This window comes from Diuraphis noxia, unplaced genomic scaffold, assembly GCF_037042655.1.
Source record: "Diuraphis noxia isolate RWA-SAM2 unplaced genomic scaffold, SU_Dnox_SAM2 contig0002, whole genome shotgun sequence".
Classification (NCBI taxonomy): Eukaryota; Metazoa; Arthropoda; class Insecta; order Hemiptera; family Aphididae; genus Diuraphis; species Diuraphis noxia.
This window is the reverse complement of record NW_028301712.1, coordinates 79,406,623-79,424,266: the sequence shown is the minus strand read 5'-3', so window position 1 is coordinate 79,424,266 and position 17,644 is coordinate 79,406,623. Positions and strand designations below refer to the sequence as shown.

Here is a 17,644-nt window from a genome sequence, read left to right as displayed (position 1 = left end):
CAAGCCACTATAATCTTTTTTTATTATTTCTCTAACTCTAAGCTTGGGTACCGGAAGAGTTCCTTAATTTTCTAGTTGTTTTATATTTTACTTTCTCCAGTGTTAGTATGTAAGTGATACTTGAGATGTACTTGATGGTGAAATTAAAAATTACTCGGCGTAAATTGTTTAGAACAGATATCAAGTTTCTAGGTAGTTTTGACACTAAACCGTGAAGTAAATCTCGGACATAAATATTCTGTATTAGATAAAAAAGAAAAAATAAATAAATAATAATAATGTGCGTAAACTGTAAGTATTAAATATTTTATTTCACTATTTTGTACGACTAAATCAAATCACTGAACTATTTGAACTCTGGAATTTAATATCAGTAACACATTTTCGCAAATGAAATGTCAACTGGATTCGCGAGTTGAATTGTTATTCAAGTGTACGTAATTTTTAATATTTCACTCGTATGGTATTGACAGACCAATCGAATTTTATTTGCATTGCAAAATGCATTACTTCAACGTAAAAAATATATTCACTTTGGATGATTTGAATAAAATGTTTTAATAATACACGAGGTATGTGACTGGCGAACGTGACCAATTGCGCCACTTAAACGCTTTTACCATGAAATACAATCGAACTGACCATTATAATATAAACGCTAATCTCTTAACTTGACAAAATTATTATGCCCTAGATTTTCAATCTGCCATTTTATGTATTTATTTCTATTTTTATATTTGTAAGGATTTATATTTATCGTCATCAGTAAATATCATGGATGCTTTGAAATGAGAACATTTTATTTTATTTTTCATAAAATGAATAAATTTATTTACATAGTTACGGATTACAAAGTGTATACGAAATATTAATACGATGTACAAAATATATGCATGCTCGTATAGACACTTTAATAATGCAATGTTAAGATTATAATCTCGGTAAGTTTTATTCAACTTACTAACGCACAATAACTAAAAAGTTCTTTCTGAACTTTTTCAAACTCGAATTAATAAACTTAAATCATAAATTGGTTTTTTTTATGAGCTTTATAATTACTTGAAATTGTTTTGTGACTTATAATTATTGTGGTTAGGTAAGCTGATAAATATTTTCCAGGTTCCTATTTGGTAAAAATTCGAAAATATCAATATCATAAATTACGCAGATAATGAAACACCATTTTAAAGTTGTCCAGCGTAATAAATATAATTTACCTAATCGTATTCTATAAATATTTTATGACACGGCTTATTTTTTTATTATTATTGTTAAGTCAAACATTGTTACTCAGTGGTTATCAATGAATTGTGATTGTTCACTAACTTAAATAAGTTTTAGTATTCTATTATGAGAAATTGGGAAGTTAATCATATTTTTGATTTATGACCAAAAAAAAGTAAATAAAAATAACTTGAAATTGATAAAATACGATTCTGCTATGGCATACCTAAGCTGCTCTGGACTCTTGAACAATAAATTTAAATTTATAATAAATTATCTCCTTCCAGCGATAAAACAATAATTAAATACCGATTATCATATGGAAATATATCATTTTTAGGTATTACAAATGTATTTAAATCTGTTATAGAAAGCTGCTTTTGCGAAAATGAATCGATTTATTAATAATTATCATTACTCGTATCTCTCGATTGTATGATGTTACGGTACTGTTCGTGATTGGTGAACTGAACATAATATTTTTTTATCTTATAACTTTGGAAATTAATACATACAATTATTAACTGTGAACAATGCTTAAACAAATATACTGTTTTTCATATTATGTACATAATACCTAACAAGGTACCTTTGTTTTATATACACAATATAGGCAGATTTCATATACATAATATAATATACAGACCATTGACCCCCCCCCCAAAAAAAAAAAAAAAAACAATAACGCATAAACTCGCTGAAACATACATCATTTATAGGACAATTAAAAATACTAATCTACATTATTTAAATAAAAGAAAATTCCTGGAATTCTTTAGTGTTTTGCAAGATTATTTGCATAGGGTGTCTATAATAAATACAGCGCGCAGCTCTTCCCTTATTCCGTACACCGTGGGATATAAAATTCAATAAACGAGCAAATATCTACGTTTTTATTATTAATCCTTAAAATAAATGACTTTTAATACGGTTTTCAAAACCTCGTATTTTTTTCCTGGCGTCGTGGATTTTTAATTGTGTGATTGCTCCAGACTGTGCATTTTTTTTTTATTGATTGGTACATTTATTGGTTCACCTTAATGATTTTTTGACTTCAGTTTATGGTATCTAGAGGAACAATGACCGTTCTGGTTTTTTTTCTCATACATTTCTTAATTGTTAGAAACAAGAAACATGTTGACAAATGCTTGATAAGTTAAAATTTAAAAAAAAAAAAAACATAAGTTGTTTGTTAATACATTTTTAGACAAATAAATTATGATAAAGTCATGTTAAAAATGTATTAACTTAATTTTTAGAATGGTTTCCAAATAACATTCACATTCATTAACAATTCGATAGATAAAAACTAGTTTTTTATTTTCTTCTAGAAGAAGTTATGTTTTTACCTATAGAAATGATGAATATAATGTATTCAAAATTACATCAAGAAAACTATATTGAAATAATTATTTTACATGTATTGTGTATGATTAATAATTTACAGGTAATAGGATTTTTATTACATTTTATATTTTTTTTCTGTTTTTTTTTTTTTTGAAATGTACTCAGATATAGCTCCTCAAGTAGAAAACGTGTTTTAGGATATATCGTTTAATTTAACGTTATTATTATTTATTTATTTATTTTGACAAATTCTACTATTTTGAACATTGTCTGATTTTTTATAATGTACATGAAGTTACCCTCCACCATAACTGATTTATTTGAAAGTTATGTACTCATTTTGCAAATAATTTGCAAATGATTTCTCTGCCTGCCGCCTGGTATAAAACAAATAAGATAGAGGGCCAACTTCACACAGTCTTCCTTTACTTTTTTGAATTATTGACCTGAAGTTTTAAATTAAGAACAACGATTTCTCACTTAAATAATTAAATATTAAAAAAAGTAAATTTAAAATAAATGCAATATGGAGTGGAGTGGAAAAGCATAATTCATTTATTTAAAAAGCTTAGTAAGATAAAATAAAAATGTTTCATTAATTAATGTGAGCTCTTATTTGATGGTCATGAGCTATAAATTCTTTAACTTATATTACGTTCCAAGAAATATACATTAAAAGGAATTAACAAATTAAAAAAAAGTATATATAAGTATATGAAAATACGCATACATTTAAAAATTTGTGGTTCTTTTCTTTTATGTACACTGATCGTGTGTCTGGAGATGATAAAAATATTATAATCAATTAATATTGTTTATAATTATATCTATTAAAATTAACTGTCGTTCTGCAGTAAATGACTTGTGCGATAACAATAACTTACAACTAAATCTATCTAAATCTAAATATAATGTTTTTAATATCACGAATAGTTCAAGTTTTATTAACACTGATTTCTTCCTATGTGTGCACTCGTACAATTGTAAATATTTAAATAATCACTGTAAGTGTTTACCTTTGGATAGAGTTTATTATATTAAATATCTGGGAATAAATTTTGACCATAGATTAAAATTTAATGATCATATTTTTTATGTAAATAATCTTCTTAGAAGATTACTTTACAAATTCCGTTTGCTCAAAAATATGTTAGATATTAAAACTCTTAGAGTAATCTATTTGGCTCTTGCGCAATCAGTTTTCTCGTATGGTATTTCAATATGGGGGTGTACTTACTCCACACATATTAATGTAATATTTTCTACTGTAAATGTATTGATTAAAATTATACTTGGAAAACCAAAATTGTATCCTGCTAGTTTGATTTACTCTGAGTTAAAAGTTGGAACTATTATTCAAGTTTATGAACGAGCGTCTTTATTATATATGTATAAAGTAAACATAAATCAATTTCAATCTTTACATTGTTACAACACTAGAATAAAAAATAACTATAATTTAATTGTACCACGTAATAATACTATCTTTGGAACACAGAGTCCAATAATCAAAGGAATTAATTTACTGCGTAAATATAATATTAATTTAGCTATTTTTGATAATTTTAAGAAGTATAAGAAACATATTAACTGTATTTTAACCTAGACGTAATTCCAGTACTTTTTCAATGATAATTCTTTAAATACTATAAATTTATAAATTTTTTTCTTTTTATATACATATAATTTACTCATAACACGAATCCAGCTCATTCGTCTTCAAGCATATCTATGCTTATAGGATGAGCTTGCAAACATGTTATTATTATCTTGTCTTAAACTATTACGTTTGTTGTTTGTTTGCTAAATAAATATATTATTATTATTATTAATTATTTTAAATTTATGCTTAAGACTTAAGTATATAAATAGTAGCCGTATATATTAAGTAAAATGTTTCTAAGCCGTATTATTAATTTTATATTACATAATACATCATACTATAAACTATAAACTATATATAGGTATGAACACTGACGATTAGTACGACTTTGGATTATAAATTATAAATAAGTTAATATCTATTAAAAAAAAAATGTTTTGGTATTTTGAAATATGTGGCTCAAGAAGGGGGGGGGGCAAGCTGCGTAAAGTTGGCCTTTCGTCTTAATTTTTTATACTGAGCAGTCAGCAGATAGATGATTTGCAAATTCTAAAAACACATTAGCAAATGTTTGCAAATTATTTGCCAAATGAGTACATAACTAAAAATAAACTGGCTGTAATGAGGGCAACTTCACATACGTCTTTTATGGCATTTTTAAAATGTTGGAACATTTTTATAATGTTTTATTTTACCGAACGTTAATAATTTGTAATACAAATTATATTATTTTGGTAAAATAGTGCACTGAAAGTATTAAACTTGTATATAATATATGCAATATTTGACGAGCACCGTTTTCATATTTGCTTATAATCTAATAGTCTTTAACAATCTATTACTATAACTTCTTATAACTTCTATTTCGCTTCTTTGGTATTTGTATGCCTTCTACAAAAAAAAATTAAAATATTCCCACTTTGTGCAACATATTTCTGTTATGTTTTTAATATGTTAGAAATACATTATTAAACGAATTTTTATAGCGGATAATTCAAGATTATCAAGAAATTTTTGTAATTTTTTAGGATGTAAAAATTTCACTTTTAAGATCATGCAATGATAATAGTTAATATTTCTTGTTTGTGACATAATTTATTACTATTGTATACAATGCGTTTCATTATATTTTCGTTAGGGCAAAAAAGTCCGTGATTCTTTCTAAAAATTGAGTACTTTACCTACAAAGCACCCATATAAATATGGCATAATATAATATACATTATATATAAATATATAATTTTTTTTAACCAAACGAACGGATTTTAAAAACAATGCTTTCACGAGTGATTTGAGATTAGTATTTCCGTTATTACCAACAATACAACAAAGTTAGATGTAATAATATCCAATGCCAGCTTACAGTTGTTCAAACAAATAACCTTAGGAAAATACGTTGCAAATAAAAGTTTTAATATAACGCAATACCTGTTTTGAATTGGTTTGTTGAAAGGTGGAAATTGTAATCAAAATTCTGCAAGCATAAAATAAGGATTAACTAATTTACTTCGGGTATTATAGCACGAATAAAAACAATGTGGGTAATTATAGTATTACGAATTGGTATATAAAGGGTGAAACAGATATTTTTAGTTGACAAATTTAAGTATGTACTAACTATAACAGAGCCATATTTTGTAATACCTTAAAGTATCACACATTTTTTGAAGCGAAACTTATTTGTTAGCGTAAGTCGTTAGTATTCGGAAGTCGTCAATCCGGTTAAACTGAATGAACTGACCAGCGGGTGAAAAACGTCACTTTCTGTTACCATAATTTAACTCTGTGAGTCCAAACAGACTATCGAATTTTTCAATCATGTTACCGTGTTCTTGCTAGCGTGGTAAGTACTCCGGAGCCGTTGATCTGGGTGAGGTGAACAGCCGAAAATAACGCCACTGTATGTTTACCACAATCTAACTCTGTGCCTGTACAAACAAAAACCGTGATGGATCTTTTTTCCATAGACTTTTTAAAGAAGTTTTACCTCATCCACGCGTGTTCTATTGTAAAGAACATGATTCTTTATTTATTGAGTTAAGGCTACAACATTTATGCCCATTATGCTGTTGGTTATTTATCATGTTTTTAACTGAGGGAGAGGGTACTGTTGGTTAGAAAACGTGTAGATATATGTGACGAGGATTTGTCACTAAAACCCACCTTACCCGTGTGGTCACCCATCCGGGAATTGGCGATACAGAATAATGCTTGGTCTCACAACGCATATGTGATTAAGGGAAATCATTGAGCTACACCAGGGCCGAATAGTGGACAATCCCCCCTCCCCCAATATATTTTCAATGTGGAAATTTTACCCCCATTTTTATTTTTATTTTTAAGTTTACTATTTAATAATATAAAATTATTTATTATTTTATAAAAAATAATTTTTTTTTCATAAATATAATCAATTATAGGTAGGTACTATAACTACTTATTATAGTAGATGTATATTTTTGATCAATTCAACTACTTGAAAAAATAAAATAATAGTAATATATTTAAAAGATTGTCTAAGTAAAAAATAATAGTACTAGCATACTGTATAATATTTATGAAAAAAAAAAAAAATTCAACCTATTTTACTCTTATACCTACATACAAATTTTTTACGTTTAATTGTACAATTTTTTTTTTATGAAAACAATGTTTAGTCGTTTTTATTAATTATTAATTATATTTTATGTAAATACCTAAATGTATAAAATTACATTTACAATTATTATTTTTATTGTTTTTATGAAAAAAATAAATAATTTTTGAAAAATGGGGAGAAAATGTCCACATCGAAACATTTTTCAGTGGGAAAATATCCTACTATGCCAAAAATTGTTGGGCGCAGGAGGGGGGATTCCTGGGGTAAATTGTCCGGTTACCACCAGGGCCACTATATGTTCATATTGGCACTAACTAAATACTCAATTGTAAATTGAATTGCAATATCATAATGATAACTTAATGATTTCAGAGCACGGGAATTTGTTTTAAAACTGATAAACTGTCATCTTAACATAATAAAATGCGTCATGTGATTTCGATACATGATGCAGTATTATTCAATTGATTATCTGCTTAGTCTAAAAATTATGAAAAGATTGTTGTATTACACTATTACGTTGTGTGTTTCGAAGTATTAGTTGGTACTATAATATCGATGGCATGGCAGTATATTTTAAAAACAAATCTCAGCAAAAAGCTATTATATGTGTACATATCTATATATTATTGTTTTTAATGAAAATAATATTTTATAACGTAAAGAATTTATATATTTTTCAAAGTCAATCATAATATTTTCTTATCGAATCCTTATTGACTTCATAATAAGTTATTAACGTTATCAAAGGACCATAGTTGAAAAAAAATGTATATTATATACACATACGTACATACATGCATACATACATACATACATACATACATACATACATACATACATACATACATAGGTACATGCATACGAACCCAGCGGTGCAACGTTTAAAATACTTTTGAATTTCGATTAAAAAAAGCTTCCCATAATCCGGACTGTATAATATACAGTGTATATACAATATTGCAACAGTATCTTTGACGTTATAAAAAGGTCTGATTAAATGTAAAAAAAAAAAATTCAATTTAAATATTAAATATATATTTGATATAATATTATTCTGTCAGATAAATAATTATGAATTAAAAAGCATAACATGAAATGACGTTTGGACAGGTTTAAAATACCAGGTTTTTTTGTCCGCTATGAAGAGCATAAAAACGCGCATACTATTTACAGTCGTATAATATAGTTCTCGTCGTCTTTGGCTGTGTCTAGTAATCGGTTAAAGAGGAATATCGTAGTTGCTATATCATTATTACTATTATTATATAGCTACCTAGTGTAGGTATATAGTATATATAGTTCTACCAATTTTAATTAAGAACGATAAAATGAATGAGTAAAAAGAAATTCCGACCAGTTTTTGCCGGACGAATATTGGCTGCATTCGGGTTATATACACGTTTCAGCTGTTAGCTGTGTACACATATATATATATTATATATATATGATACATTTATACTATGATAAAGACGCGACGGATCGTTTTGGTACGTCGTTTTCCTAGTCGTAATTTATTCAACTGAACAATTTTCAGACGCTTTCCACCCCCTCACCCTTCACATGACAAAAATAATACCTTGTCGGATTAAGTCATAACGGCGCGAGATTCCGTATGTAATACCGGCGATGTTCAGACAATTGTTTTTATTTTTTTTAACATTTCATAAATTTTTTTTCGACCGGAAAGCCTTATAAAGTCGATATCACGTATTGGTACTATCGCTGCACAGCGTTCACAATGTCACTAGGTTTCAACATGTTATTCCGTAAATTCCTTAGTTCGCATGCAATGTTATATATTCAATGTTTATACCCCTAATACAAGTCGATTTGTATAATACAGTATAAAAAGGATAATGTCACACGAGTATAAGTATTATTTTAGTGCCATTCGTCGCTGAAATAAAATCGCAGTCACGGGAAAAATATTTATACGAGTTACGATGATTATTAATTATTTTATATATATATATATAAAAATATAAAATATAAATATAAAAAATATAAATATATACAAAATATATATATACATATATTGTAATAATATATCAGACCAGATTTTATTTATTGTCGTCTCTTTAATTTTATTGCTTTTGATTTTATTCATAGATAATACAGATGTGAATAGGCCTTGACTATGTTAAATGTATTTGAGTCCGCGTTCCTGGAGGGGAAGGCAATTGAGGCCTTTTTATCAATGACTTTATATTTATAGTCGAAACTCGATATAGATATACTTATTTGGCCTCAATTGCCCCCTTAATTATCGATGATAAGATCGTTATGCCCTATCCATATATTTACTATCTATGATTTTATTAGACTTCTGAAAATGAGTGATAATAAATGTATGTGTCATATTGTAAAGTACTTTCAAACACTTTATCGGTTAGACTATAATATTACAACAATACTTTTAATCTGTATAAGTTTGTTATTTGACTGGGTATGGTAATAGAGTGAAAACGTTTATGATAAGTTTTTAAATTTAAACTTTAAACGTTATACAAAATGAAAAAGCTTATAATATGTATTTAAAACTTATAATATTGAAATCTTTGCTTGTACGGAACTAGAGAAACAGTACAACAGTCGCAGCCACGCGTATAAATATTTGAAGTATTGTATAAAGATTATTATTTTTTAATACATTATGATAATGATTTTCAAAGAAATATTCTCATATTATTCTCATATTTTGTTGTTAGACATTAACTCTGCTTATGTACCAAGTTTATTATTATTATATTTTAATAAATAAACAATCCGATAACGGTGGTGTTATGTATATTATTTACGAATCAATAACTGAACTGTATATTGTAATCATACATTTTAATTAATAATATATTTGTTTGTGGTACAATGAATATATTCAATCCGAACCACTATTTTAGTTTTGTTTTTATATATCAACGAAACTTTCTCGTTCAATACACATTTATCTAGTACATAGTAATTACTAATTAAACCGCAATTCATTTGTGTTGTTACAATAATATGATTAACTATGTTTTGGTTGTCCAGTGAAGTGTTCAAAATGAATACATCCGTTCCGTTGTATAGTCACTAAAATCAATTTAAATTCAAAAATAAGTTGTTTTTTTTTGTATTTCTGTATAATATTTTAATATTATTTTGCAATTATAGAAATTAGTCAGTTATTTATACTTTTCGATTTATAAATTTAATATCTTAATTCTAACTCGATATTTATAAGCTATTAGTCAGCTATTTTACATTTTTACTTATGTATTCAACTTATTCTTGTGGGTAAAGTGAAAAAAAAGAAAAGGTTTCTATAATACTGAATCACAAAACACGCATGTTTAAAATTCATTATAACTCACTAGAGTCGTATGATTCGTATGTATAATTTTGTCATTAAAAGTAAAATGGTTAATAAACTTTGACTATCTAGAAATCCTCAGAAAAATAATGACTTTACTAATATTGTATATACAACAATACTTTAAATAGCTGTACTGACTTTTGTTTATGATAAAATTAACTTTAATATTATACTAATAAGTTATAATTGTTCTGGTTTCAGATTCGAGAATAACAAATAAGAATGTAGAAAACGGTACGTAAATAAAATCAATTATTATTGTTAAATTAAAATTCCGTATTCACGTACCTACTACTGATTACGTATAGTATTAAAAAAAAATTCTATTTATACAATTTAAATGAAAGGTTTATATTTATACCGAAAATCTGAAGTTAACTAGAAAGAATTTGCGACGTTTGCTTAAAAAAAAATATAGCAATACATCAACGAAAAGTAATTTTAAGTATCAAAACACGGTATTATATATTAATGGTATTTCCAGATAAATTTTCCGTACGTAATTTAAAAATCACAGCTTTACAGTCTCATTGAAAGGTCTAATTTGATTTATATTATCAAAAAGTATCAACAAGACACGCAAAGGGATCTTTTTTTACAATTTGATCCTTTTTTTCATTAAATTTTTAATTCTAAATATCCTACACATTTTTTTTTCTAAAGTAATTTTCATTTTCATTTACTTAATAGCAATGTATACAATTACCTACACGATAACGTTAAAACTTGATCTAGACGTAAGTTTATTTTTATTGAGAAAAAAATAAAAATAATCTTTTGCTATAAATAATTTTAACTTGTTTATCAAATTATAGTTTGTAATAAAATCACGTGATTTACCTACCTAAAACTAATAAACATTAAACAATGTTATTGGCTACAAAGTATGAATAATCTTTAAGTCTTGAATTATGTTTTGTTCTCGTATAATCCTTTGGACCGAATTTAATATGCTATAAAAACGTGTTGAGCAGAAAAATATACTTGAATAAAATAGAACTAAAGTTTAGTATAGGTACATATAGTTCAGCATAATATATTCGTGTATATAAAAGTATGAGAGTGTAAATGAATTATTAATTTGTTGTCTCATTGTGATAATAAAATAGGTCGTTGCTAACAAAACGAATGGTCTTGTAAAATATTGCGTTTATTTATGATAATAGGGATACCTTTTCATCTCGCGTTTCCTGGTATTTAGCGTTATTATACGTATGATAGAGAGAAATATGGAAAATAATAGTGTGCTTACTCTGCACCATCCTTTAATCCGGTGTTACCCCAGTATAACTTCCAAAACTATTCTGAATAATAAATTTTAAAAAGAAAAAATATGAAAATAATTATTAAAATCTAGTCCATTTAATCATTATAATATTATATTTTGTCATTTGACCAACATAATATTATGTACCTAATCATAATATTATGCAAGTACCTATTTATCTATGTACGTCATAAACTATGGCCATATTATTATCATGGTTAGAAAACGATTGAGAACGGTACTTATCGGTGGTACCATTTTTAATAACACGAAAGAAGAACGTTTTAGCCTGCTAAATTTTATGCAATGTTGCCACATTAATTTAAAATACAAAATAGAAATAAAATATACAATACCTATATATAATAGATATCAATTACTTTATTTCTTTGAGTTTTTGGTTACAGAATAAGCTTACGTGGAATTAAATTTCATCAATAAAAAATACACACACACACACACACACATTATTGTAAAAACAAAACATTTATGAGTTTATCACTTATTTGTCAGCTTAAGGCATTTTATTAAGATTAAAATTTAAAAAAATAATATTTATTTACAACATATTTTTATTTTTATTTGTCAGTTAAAGTTTAAAAATTAAAAAATATCAAACCAATTCAAACCAAAATCAAAAATCAAATCAAACCTGCCGAAAGTCTTTTGTTAATCGCAAGAATTTTCGTTCATTTTATAAACAAATTTAAGGTGAATTTTGTCAAGAAATGCAAAAAAAATCTGTTTTAATCAGCAACAGTTCAAAACACCAAAAAAAAGATGCCCTTGCATCAAAATTCCAGCCCTAAAAAATATTACTAAAAGTTAAGATAAATTACAACGTCGCTCGTAAAATCGTTTCTAATCGTGTTGCTAAAAAGGTAAAACGTTCTTAATCGTACAACACCGTATTATCATAAGTATATTTGTGCGTGGGATAGCCACACTGTGTAAGTACCTATACCCACTGAAAATGTTATTGATGTAATCATATTATATATAAATAATAATAATAATAACAACAACAAAAATCATTTCAATAATATAGGTGCACGAAGTTTAGTAACAATATTTGCACGGACTTTGTGACGGCGTTTTTTCCCTACCGAACAGTCTGTATGCACTCCAAGTCCAATCGCGACATAAGAAGTTAATAATTTATAGCGTACTCGGCGCGGCGTCGGTGTGTAGAGTTTGTAAGTACACAAGTCACGCGCTAAACTTGGGAACCTACCCAGATGCGAACCACTTTTTTGTTCCCCTCTTAAACTTGACATGCAAACACAATTGCGCTTGCGAGATAGATAAATGTAATGTGGATGTATTTTATTGCGTCCCGATGGCCGATGGTTTGGGGAGGGTAGGGTATAGTTGTTGAGAGGGTTAGATGGTACGCTAACGGCTCGCACAGCAGCCAGCTGAAGGAGCATCCAGTGGCTAGTCCTCAACGATAAACTACCGTAGACGAAACAAGTTTGTCAACCTATATAAAAGTCCCATAAATATTATATAACACTATTATATATTGTTATTATCATCGTAACATATGTGCGTACGATTTTTCGAAAAAACGTAAACCTGTACAATGTTTACCGCGTGTGAAAATTATAAAATAATGACAAATCAGTCATTACAGACATCATCGTTATATTATTATTTCCTGCAAGTCGTTTTCCTAACCTACATATAGTAGGTAGTACATAACTATTATATAGTTTCTGATTGTAGTCTCTTTACACAAAATTCGACGGTTTTACTATAACAAGAAATTATAATATTATAAATCGTTTCGCAGAGACTCGATTCAGTGTAAGTACACACAATAAGCGATTTTTTAGTTCGTGTCACCTTGTTATTTTGTAGGTACGAAAACTATTCCGTAGACTGTAACGCTGCTAAAACACGTGAATTCTCAATTTGCAAGACACCGTCACGTACATGATGCACATTGCACGTTCACGGCAACGGATGAATTATAATAATAACGAAACGTTTTGACTTCCCGTCGGAAAAGCCAACAGTCCATTACTTCCTATGTACGGTAACTAAGTAGGCACCTCTCTACTTTCGGCAGTAAATTTAGACCCAAATATACAAATATTACTGCTACCGAGTTTATCGAATTTCGTCTAAAATCAGTTAGTCAACGTTAAAAAAAAAAAATCTCATTCGTTTTAATATAATATATAGGTATAGCGAACGCCAGAGTTACTCGAATGATTGGTGATCGTATTTATTTTGGTCTTAACATAATATTTCTAAGACACATTTTAAGTTTATTTGCTTGCATTAACGCTCGTTGTGGTTTATTTATTATCATAAATAATCCGCACAATCTTGTTTTAAAACTTTATCGCCGTTGTCGTTATACTTTGAAAATGCAATAATTTATCGTTTAAATTTGAAACTATTGGCATTGTCAGTATTAAAAAAAAAAAAAGAATCACGAGCAACTTTTAAATGTTATTAATATTCCCATTAGTTAGAGTTATCGATATTAATGATAGAAATATGGAGTTTTTCTAATATCTCTTAAAAAAAAAAAAACTGGTTCTTTTCACAAAGCTTGGTCACAGCAGAGCATCATTAGGCGGAACTATTCGACTTTAATTAAATTATACTTAGATTATATGTTTTAATCTATAGAACGGAATAATAATATTAAATAACAAAAAATATACTCAGCGGTAAAACACGATTGCGTACGATTTTTATCTGCAGCTTTGAAGCACTGTTGCCATTTGCTTTGAACTTATAGAACAGGGGTTACTTCCATAATTTTTTTTTATTATTATTGAATAACTATTTTTTATTATATCATTTTAACATTTAATTATTTTTAATTATTTTATTTTGATACTCGTACAATATTATTCTAACATATTTGTCATAATTGAGAATTTTAAGTGGTACCATAACTTAAGTAATTTTTCCAAAATTTAAATTTTACTGATCAAAAATAAAAACATAAATTTGGCAACGTTGCACAGTAAATCGTACGCATTCGTTAGACTTTTGGGGTAAATATTATAGTTAATGGCTTAACGTACGAAATCGTGTTAATGTACGCAATCGTGTTCTCAAAAAGAAACATCGTACGCAATCGTGTGGTACCCATACTCAGCTGCTGGTAAATTAATTTGGATTTCTAGAATAGACGCATTTAAATTGACAAGAATACGATTAAGCGAAAGGGTCGAATGCATTTACATGCTGATATGGGATGGATCGCATATACGCGCAATTGTTTTGTCCAGGCAGGAAATTAATGTACTCTGGTCGGTACTCCATTGGAATTGAAATAAATAAATATTAAATATCTTTGTACACATATCACAATACATTGGAATAATGTACGATGAGATATTTTGGGTGCAGTCTTTTTTTTCCTATTATATTGTTTATATTATACTTTTTAGAATACTCTATAATTTTCTACAATTATTCAACCCATGGCGGTTCGCATAAAGTTAATACTCACGAAGTGAAAATGCGTCGGCGGTGACGCCATATTATTATATGGGTCTGTGTGTGAATGTAGTATGCAAATGGTTGACATAAAATGCAATTAAAGAGGACCTATTAAATCGTATTGCTCCTATGTGTATACAAAAATGACCCTAAACATTTTTTTTTACGAACTGTCCGACATTGAGTTTATATAAAATAAAATATTATACTCCTCTTTTATATTATCCGGGGCCCCTTTCACCCCGACATTGTTTGAAAAAGAAATTTGTCATTCGTGACCTCAACAAAGCTTTTCGAACCGATCACATTTCAGTTGAATGGGTTGACTTTATAAATTATTGACCCCAGGGACAAGGGGATAGCTTGGTTTTATTTACAGTTTTTCCACATAATTTAATCTTCTATTTTTTTCCCTCCACTAAACAAACGTATCAAGTTATTCGTCACCTGAATAAGTGCTCAGAGAAATATTGAATTTATTTAATTTTTTTTTACGTGTAGTTATTCCGACACGCCAAATTTCCAGTTCATATGATTTTCAATTAACAAAATAAAAAAAAAAATCATATATTAAACACTCATATGCGATGATGACGATGGCGATGAAGATAATAATAAATATAATAGCAATGTAGTTTCAACATATATCATTGAGCGTTGATAAGATTATTTCTAGAATTTATTTGTGTATTTTACACTAGTCTAATATAAGAATAATTAAATAAAAATCTAAATCCTAATTTTTTCTTCAATATAACGATATTCAATACATTTTCATAATATTTATTTAATAAGATAATTTGGTTTTTAATTTTCCTCAAGATTAACAAAATAAAATATAAATAATAGTTTATACCATAATAACGATTCGCAATTAAAACTTAGGTGTATTTAAATAATATGTAATAGTAGGTAGATTAAATTTTATAAACATTATTTAAAACTAAGCACACTCCATATGGACATTAAGTAAAAGTAAAAAAAATAAGGTAATGAACTTTTTATTATATACATTATACCTACAACCTACAGTATAGAAAAGTTGAGACATTAAAGCTGTTACGTTTACGATGAATACATGTACATAATATACATTTAATATGAATTTAAAAACTCACAATTCAAACTCATATACCGTATTAATATACAGTTACACAGACACTGCATATAGTATAGTAATTTGTAGTATATATATACGCTTCTTTATATGATATAGGTACCTTCGTTATCCAAAATATTTGAAGTATACCATGAAGAAAAATTTTGAAATATTTATGAATCTATGTTTAGATTTCTATAGTATGATCAATGCTCGTGCAAAAAATGACGTGGGTACTTTTTCATTTCATATTTTATTAATCTTCTCGGTTACTTGCGTATTAAATTTAAAAATTATCGTATAATATATTTTACTTTCATGCACATATCGTAAATATATACGGATCAATGTTACGCGTAGTATATTTTATTCTTAGGTATTCTTTATATATATATATATATATACTATCTGACTAAACGCATGTGCCCATAGAAGGTTTGGATCAAAAAATAAATATATATATTTTTAATGTTAATTAAATTTTGCATTTACCAAATTATTAACGTTACTTTCCTTATGCGTTTAATGTTATTATATACATTATTACAACGAAATTTGCAATTTTTGACTTTGTATCGTTGTACGTTGTACAATGGTTACATTTAAAATTAACAGTAGGTAAATATCATTGACGTATATCACTAATATTTATGTATTAATTAATTATTACTTCATCGTAAATATATAATAATATGTATAGTGTACAATATACTATACAGTAGTCCATAAGCGGAGATTGGATTTAATTTTAGACGATTAGGCTTAAATCTTTCTTTACCTATTTTACTTCGAGTACCTATTTTATACTTTGAAAGATATTCGATAATTTTTGGGGATGATAAGCCCTTCCAAGCACTCCCTGATCTCCACCTATGCTATAGCCTATAAGTATAAAACTATATTTTCAAAAAATATTATGTTTTCTGATAATTTTTTTAATTTTAGTTCAACGTTTTGTTTGTTCTGTAGTATTCAAAATTTTTTGTTTTAATTATGTTAAATGTTAAAATCATTTTTTTTTCTCAAAAGCGTACGTTATAATCATGTGACTCAAATGTTTTTGAGTACCTACTTCATTTATAATCCTTTGATGGCAACAATATTAACAATAATATATATACATTATATTTAAAGAGAAAATTACAAGTTAAATACGGCTCGTTCTATTCCTACTAAACCCTCATTAGTGAGAAAATGTTTACGAGTTGAACTGAAAATATAATCACACCTAAAACCTATAGGTTGCTCTTGAACAAGTTAAATTTCTGACTGCACATTGATAAAACCCTGAAACAGTTTCTCTTAATCCTGCTTCGTATTTTGAAATAACAACACTGATTTCCTGATAATCATTTCATCTGTTTATTTTTATGCTAGTTTTTATATACAATGGGTATAGCGAGTATAACGTCTTCTCCTCCACCTATATCGGTTCGCACCACTCCTTAGGTGTCGTCATGTCCTGGCGTGTCATATTATTACTAGCGATCAGGGTTTCCTTATGTGAAGCAAAGTACTCAACGTCGTGGGTCCTCTTCGAGTTGTTGTCAGCCCTTGACATCTTCACCATCAACTCTTGACACTCAACTGTCCATTGCCACCGCTAGGAGTCTCGGTTGGCCATCAACTCGACGCGTGCTAAACTCTAGTCAGAATAATATTACATTGCGCATTTCCGA

The 17,644-nt window shown here is 27.6% G+C and overlaps 1 protein-coding gene across 5 annotated transcripts in view; it reads left to right on the top strand.

Annotated features, from left to right (window-relative positions):
* The window catches only part of LOC107169961 (uncharacterized), a 232,760-nt gene that overhangs the window by 134,938 nt on the left and 80,178 nt on the right, over positions 1-17,644 (top strand). For 4 of the 5 annotated variants that reach the window (XM_089219649.1, XM_089219651.1, XM_089219647.1 and 1 more), the window contains one exon: positions 10,330-10,362. The exons of the other annotated variant lie outside the window; for it this stretch is intronic. The gene's annotated coding sequence lies outside the window, so the exon portion shown is untranslated. The remainder of the gene's footprint in view (positions 1-10,329; positions 10,363-17,644) is intronic. 5 annotated transcript variants of the gene reach the window in all.